The sequence below is a fragment of the Falco biarmicus genome, chromosome 10 (genome assembly GCF_023638135.1).
Source record: "Falco biarmicus isolate bFalBia1 chromosome 10, bFalBia1.pri, whole genome shotgun sequence".
In the NCBI taxonomy this organism is placed as follows: Eukaryota; Metazoa; Chordata; class Aves; order Falconiformes; family Falconidae; genus Falco; species Falco biarmicus.
The window spans coordinates 3,983,116-3,989,115 of NC_079297.1; positions in this window are offsets into that span (position 1 = coordinate 3,983,116).

Here is a 6,000-nt window from a genome sequence, read left to right on the forward strand (position 1 = left end):
CGGTGCTAGCGGAGGGTTTCGCAGGGTGCATAATGACTGTAGAAGACAGTAAGGGACAGTGGGAAGCCTGGAAAGGGGTTTTTGGGGAAGGAGGGGAGGTCAAGCAAAATCGTGGAGAATAGGTCCATCTATGCTTAATACACAGCGGGCCAGGTGGAAGGTCTGCAAACCACTCGCTGCCTGAAGGAGTACGTGATGGGGCAAGGATCATGCCGTGCAGGTATGCTTTTGTTCTTAAGCAACTGCTATTGACCGCTGTCAGTTAGGATATGAAGCAAGTTGGATTTGTGGTCTGACTCAGAAGCTTTTATGCTCTTAAAATTCCCGGGTTTAAGCAGGGCAGTACTTTTTTTGGCTTTTTATTTATTTCAGAGCTGAGGTGAAGTACAAAGCAGCTTCTCCCTTCATCTGTCGGGAAATAAATGTGCTGTGCTGATGGGGAGAGCATCTTTGATGTTGACAGTGAGGTTCAGTGAAGGCATCCAGGTTCCTGCACTTCTACTGGAAGCTGTAGCCATAGTCAGGAGGAAACTTGTCCCTGGGGAATTCTGGTGCCTTGCTCTTGGCAAGTCTTGCTGGACAAATGACCTTCCCAATATGCAAGGGAAAAGTGTGGCTTTACTCAAACCTCTGTCAAATGAATTCCAGAGGAGAGACACCTTTGGAAATCATCCTAGCTCCTCGTGTTTGAACTACTTGGGAACAAGTTGGATGATGGAGCACTGGAGAGCAGGAAGACCACAGTGCATTGGGTACCTTCCTTTCTGAGATGAAGGGCAAGGGTGTGTGGTGGACCTCTGGGTGGGAGAAGTTTTGAGGGGTGATGGCAACCTGCAGCCCCAAAAGCCTCGTTGCTGCCATGATGGCACATGGGGGTGGCACACAGGGCTGCTGTGTAGGCATGTTCCCAGGTGCCGTGGTGCGCAGGAGGGGTGGGAGGCTGTTGGTTGCAGCTAAACCTGATTTTTCTCCTTTTCTTTCCATCGCTGTTTCTGCACCTCTTTCTGGAGCATCCTCCGTGCTCCTAAATGGCTCTGTGTGCCCAGTAGGAAAACTGTCCCGTTCAAGCATGGGAGGCTGGGGACTCACTGCCTTGTCTGAGGCTTGCATGGAGGGAAGCTTGAGTCTGTGCAAAGAGTTTTTGGGTAGTCTTGTCCTTCCACGAAAGATTTTGATGTGGAGATTTTGTTCTTTAGGGTGTTCTCGCTCTCTTCAAAGGAGAATAGTTAATAAGGAAACCTAGCCTGCCTCACTGACGTTTCTACATTGGAACAGCAACCCAACTGCATCCAGATAAGAAACAATCTTGTTGATCTGACCTTCCTGCTCTGCTTTGAGGGTTAGCAGGGACTTGCATAGGGCTCCTCCACACAGCTTTTAGAAATAACTTCAGTAGCGGCTAGAACGACCACAAGTCCCCTGGGGCACACAGGGCCCCGTTCCTTGGGGGTGACCTCCCCGTCACCCCTTTCACCTTGAGCAGCAGGTGCCTTCCAGTGTTTTGTCTGCTACACTTGGATAAATCCACCTGATCTAGAAGCCATCAGCTAACGTGCTGTCAGCGCTGCAGAGGCAAAGCACCTTAAGAAGGTCCCAAACTGTTCTCTTAGGTGTATCCACAATGACATGTCCCTGGAATTCCACCATGCGCGCGAGGAGGGTTGTCACAAGGTAGGTGCCATCTGCTAGCGCTGGGTTTGAGCTATAAGTAAGCTTCTTGCATAACACCTTGCATAGCTTGTCTTTGTCTAGTATTAGGAAAAGCACCTCTGATTTCTGAATGTGGCAGGGTTGGGGTTTTTTTGTCATCTTTTAACTTAGTTTTGTGTCCCTTGGGTTAAGCATGTGCATTAGCACAATGTTGCTGGCTGGTGTTGCTTCTCAGTGCTGGGAAATATGTTTCATATCCTGATCTTTAGATCCCTTTTTTTTTTTTTTTTTTTTTTTTTTCCCCCCCCACACTACAGCTTGCTTAAAACATATCCCACTCCTCCTCTCACCCCAGATTCCTGCCACATACCTGGCATTCCTTCATCCTTAATGAGAAGGAGGAGTGGGGGATTTCACGCTCCTGGAATTTTAGAGGAATACTAAGTGGATTTCTCATGAAAAGCCCTATTTAGGGTACAAATCTCCCTGAAAGATAGTCCCCATATGGCAAACCTTGCTTTTGTTGGTAATGGTGAACAGAGTTTTGAGTTCCTTGTTCAACAGCTTCTTTCCGTTTGGGTCTTGCTGTAAGTATTGCCATTGATGGAGACCACATTGGAGCAAGCTCCTGCTGTTGTGGATAAAGCAGAGGAGACTTGCTTGCGAAGGTCGGCAGGGACACCTGTGCAACTCCTGGGCTGTTGGCACTTCAAGTTTTACCAGTGGCTGCAATGTGGACAAAATCTCCATATAGACAAGGCAACATAAAGGCTGTTAAGTCAAAACAGTTTTCTTCCAGGCTGTCATTAATTTACCCAAATAAACATAAAGCTGTGTTGGATCAAAGGTTCCTCCAGCCTGCTCCTGGCAGGGACTTCCAGGAGATGTCGAGGGAGGAGTATAAGAATAGGAACAGTAGCGATATGTGTGTAAAACAGGAAGAAGATTGTAAATAATTACAGCTGGTTAATACTACGTAGCCAGGGAGGCATGCGAAGGCAGTGCTCCTGGTCTGTCTTTAGATGTGATCCATCACCATCACAGGGCTCTGCCCTCTTACGTGTGTTGAAAGGCCAGGTTAAGGTGTCTAAATTACAGAGCTCTGCAAGGTTGTGGATTTTGGAGCAGCAACAACATGCCAGACTGGGAACATCTGCTTTGGAGGCACCGTGCCGTGTCGCGGATATTCCTGAGCTGTTGCCAAGCTGCTGTGGTAGCCCCCAGCCACGCTCCAGCGGGGAAGGGCTGGGACAGGACATCGCACCCAGCCAGCCCGGCTCTGCCTCCTGCTTTGGGAGAGGGGCTTTGCTGCAGCTCCGCGGGGCACCAACGATGGCAGCAAGAGCCCAGGGTCCTGTTGCACGGCGGCCCTGGGTTGCTTTCAGCCACCCCACGGTGGCAGAGGGCCACGGGCTGCTCTGGCTGCTGAGGAACAATGGAGAGGAAAGCTTTGATTTCCCCAGGGATGGACACCCCCCTGCTCAGGGGTGGTGCAGATGGAAGGAACTGGGGGCCAGCAGCTTGGGTGGTTTTTTTTTTTTTTTTTTGCTTTTATCCTTTGTTAACCGCTGGTGACTTCTTGTTGTGGGAACTGCTGTGACCTCCCTGGGTTTTGTTTGTGCGCTGGGGCTGACATTGTTCGTAGCAGCTCTTTGATGCTCGGCCCCGGGAGCCGCTGGCCTGGGAACAGGAAGGTTGAGCCCGGCTGCCCACAGGCTCACTCCGGGCTGGCAAAGGGCTGGTGCCCTGCCATGGTGGCATCGTGTGGCAATGGATCTTTGCATCGCCCGGCAAAGGCAAATTAGTCACATACTGTAATGGGCTGTCCCCAGGTTGGTGACTTGTGCCCAGATCTGCCCTCCTTGGCCACAGCAGCACCCCGTGTCACAGCAGGCGCAGCCGATAGCTCCTGCTCAGGTGGGAGCAGCCGATGGTGCCGTGCTGCCAGTGGCTGGGGAAGATGCAAAGAAGAATCGGGCATTTATCAGAATTTGTCATCTTTTTCTAGGAAGCGAAGAACTAGGAGGCTGCAGAGCTTTTGTACTGGGTTCAACTGCAGATTCATGCCAGGAAGAGCTGGGACATGCTCAACATGGGTGATCTGTGGGAGCTTTGCTCAGGCCTCCTGCCCGCGGTGTCCTGGGGGTGTGCTGGCCGCCCCACTGACCCTCTTGTTGGAGCTGAACTGGGGCTGGAAGGGATGATTCCCCGGCTCCCGAGGGCTTGATTTCTCAGTGTGCTGTCAGACGGGCACATCCGTGCCTTTTGCGATAGTTCCTGCTCGCAGGAGGCTTTGTTTCTGCCCCTCGCTGCCTAGATCCATTTGTCTGGGTGTTGAATGAAAATAGCTTTTATAATGATGCAAAGATGGAGGGAATAATTCACATTTATACTACCCCTGAGCCCATTCTTTGAAATGCATTTCAAAAATCACAACGAATACTATTTTTCACCACACAACAGCTTCCCCAGGCAGCAAAGACAGCAATTCCCAGGAGCCATAAACCCCTTGAGCGTGTTTACCCAACTGAAAATGCACTTTATAATATTGGATCACCTTCAACCTACTCTGCTATTTTACATGCTAGGATCTGAAATACGTATATGCAAGCTCTGGTTGTGCTGTGTGCCTTACAGAGAGATTGGAAATGAGTCCTTAATTGCAAATTTAGTGAGCTGTGGCTGGCAGTTTTTTACAAGCAGTTGTCATTTCAATCATGGGAGCCAGCAGTCACGAACAATTGATTTTTATCAGGTATCGAAGTACACCCTCACAATCTGGGAAGTAGGGCTCATCGAGAGAGGGTTTATCTCAAGCTCCAGCCTTTATGGGGGAGGTTTAAGTAGATGGTCACCATTTCAAGGAGGACTTGAACTTTCAAGTATTCTCCAATACCTGCTGCTTGGCCTGGCAGCAGAGGGGCTGAGCTACACCGAGCCACGTGGGAATGGAGCTGGTTCATGTGTGCATGTCCCTGTTTTGCAAGAAGCAGGTAACAAAAAAACCCAATAACAAAAAAAACACAAAACAAAAAACCCAAACAAACCCAACCCAAAACTCCACTGTTCTGATTTTGAACCCAAAGCAGTGATTTGTTATTCCTCACAGAAGGAACCCACCACCACTTATTCTGAGCAGCTATACTGACAATTTCCTATTTTTCTTCCTTCTGGAAGGAGGCCATTGAACTGAAGGAAGTCTTTTCCTGAAATGCGGACAGAAATGCTCCAGGGTTTTCTGGCTCAGGAAATCATTCCTGAATTCTGAGGCTGACTTGTTTGGAGCCATAGACACCAGAAGTCCCTACCAGGCTGGTAGAAACCCAGTGAGGCAAGTCCGGCCAGAAGAGATGATTTCTGTTGCTCCAGCCTTGCAGACTTTATGCCCTTGGCGTATTTTTGCTTCGCGGGCTTTGTCAGAAGATGCTCAGCCAGACTGCCCTTTCCTTTTTAAAGAAGGCACTGTAGATTAAATTTAGGCAATAAAATAAAAATCTAGTTTTGTTTCATAGGCATCCTAGAAACTTGGAAATTAAAGCAAAAGTATATATATTGAAAGTGTTTTGCTGCTTTGTGTTTCTACTTGAAAATAAAAATGTTGTAGCTCCCTAAATGTTGCATCAGCTTCTTTTGAGATGTATAATTTAAACATTTTGAACTTAAGTGCAAGCTTTTAATGTCGTAATTTCTCAATACCACTGTGACAACTGTTTAGACATACAAGCCATTTGATTACAGTTTTATGTTAAATGAGGAACCATAATTAATACAATCATGTTTAATTTTTTCCTTACTGAATATAAAGATAGAATAATTTCTCCAGAGAAAAAAAGTTTCCTCAAATGACTAGATGGAAAGATTAAAAAAAATAATTTAGCTTTTAAAAAAAGAAATTCTAAGCTGTTAGATAGGAGTGGAGCAGGATATAAAATGCAAAATGCCTTGCTTGTGACTGGGGAGAGAATCCTGGGGAGCCTGAGTCCTGCCTGCTGTATCCTCCTTCCCGGTGTCGTGGTTTAACCCCGGCCAGCACCTAACCCCGCACCGCTGCTCACTGCCCCGGCGGGGTGGGATGGGGGAGAGGGTGGGAAGGGTGGAAGTGAGACAGCTGACGGGCTGAGCTAAAGGCAGTTTAACAGCTGCAGCAAAAGCCGCACAGGCAAGCGGGGCACAGCAAGGCGTTCATTCCCCGCTCCCACCGCAGCCCGGGGCTCAGCCACCCCCGGGACAGCCGGGCTCCATCGTAACGGGGGCTGGGGGGCCGACGGCATCACTCCGAGCGTCCCCCCCTTCCTCCGCCTTCCCCCAGTCTACGTGCTGAGCGTGATGCCACACGGTCTGGGATGTCCC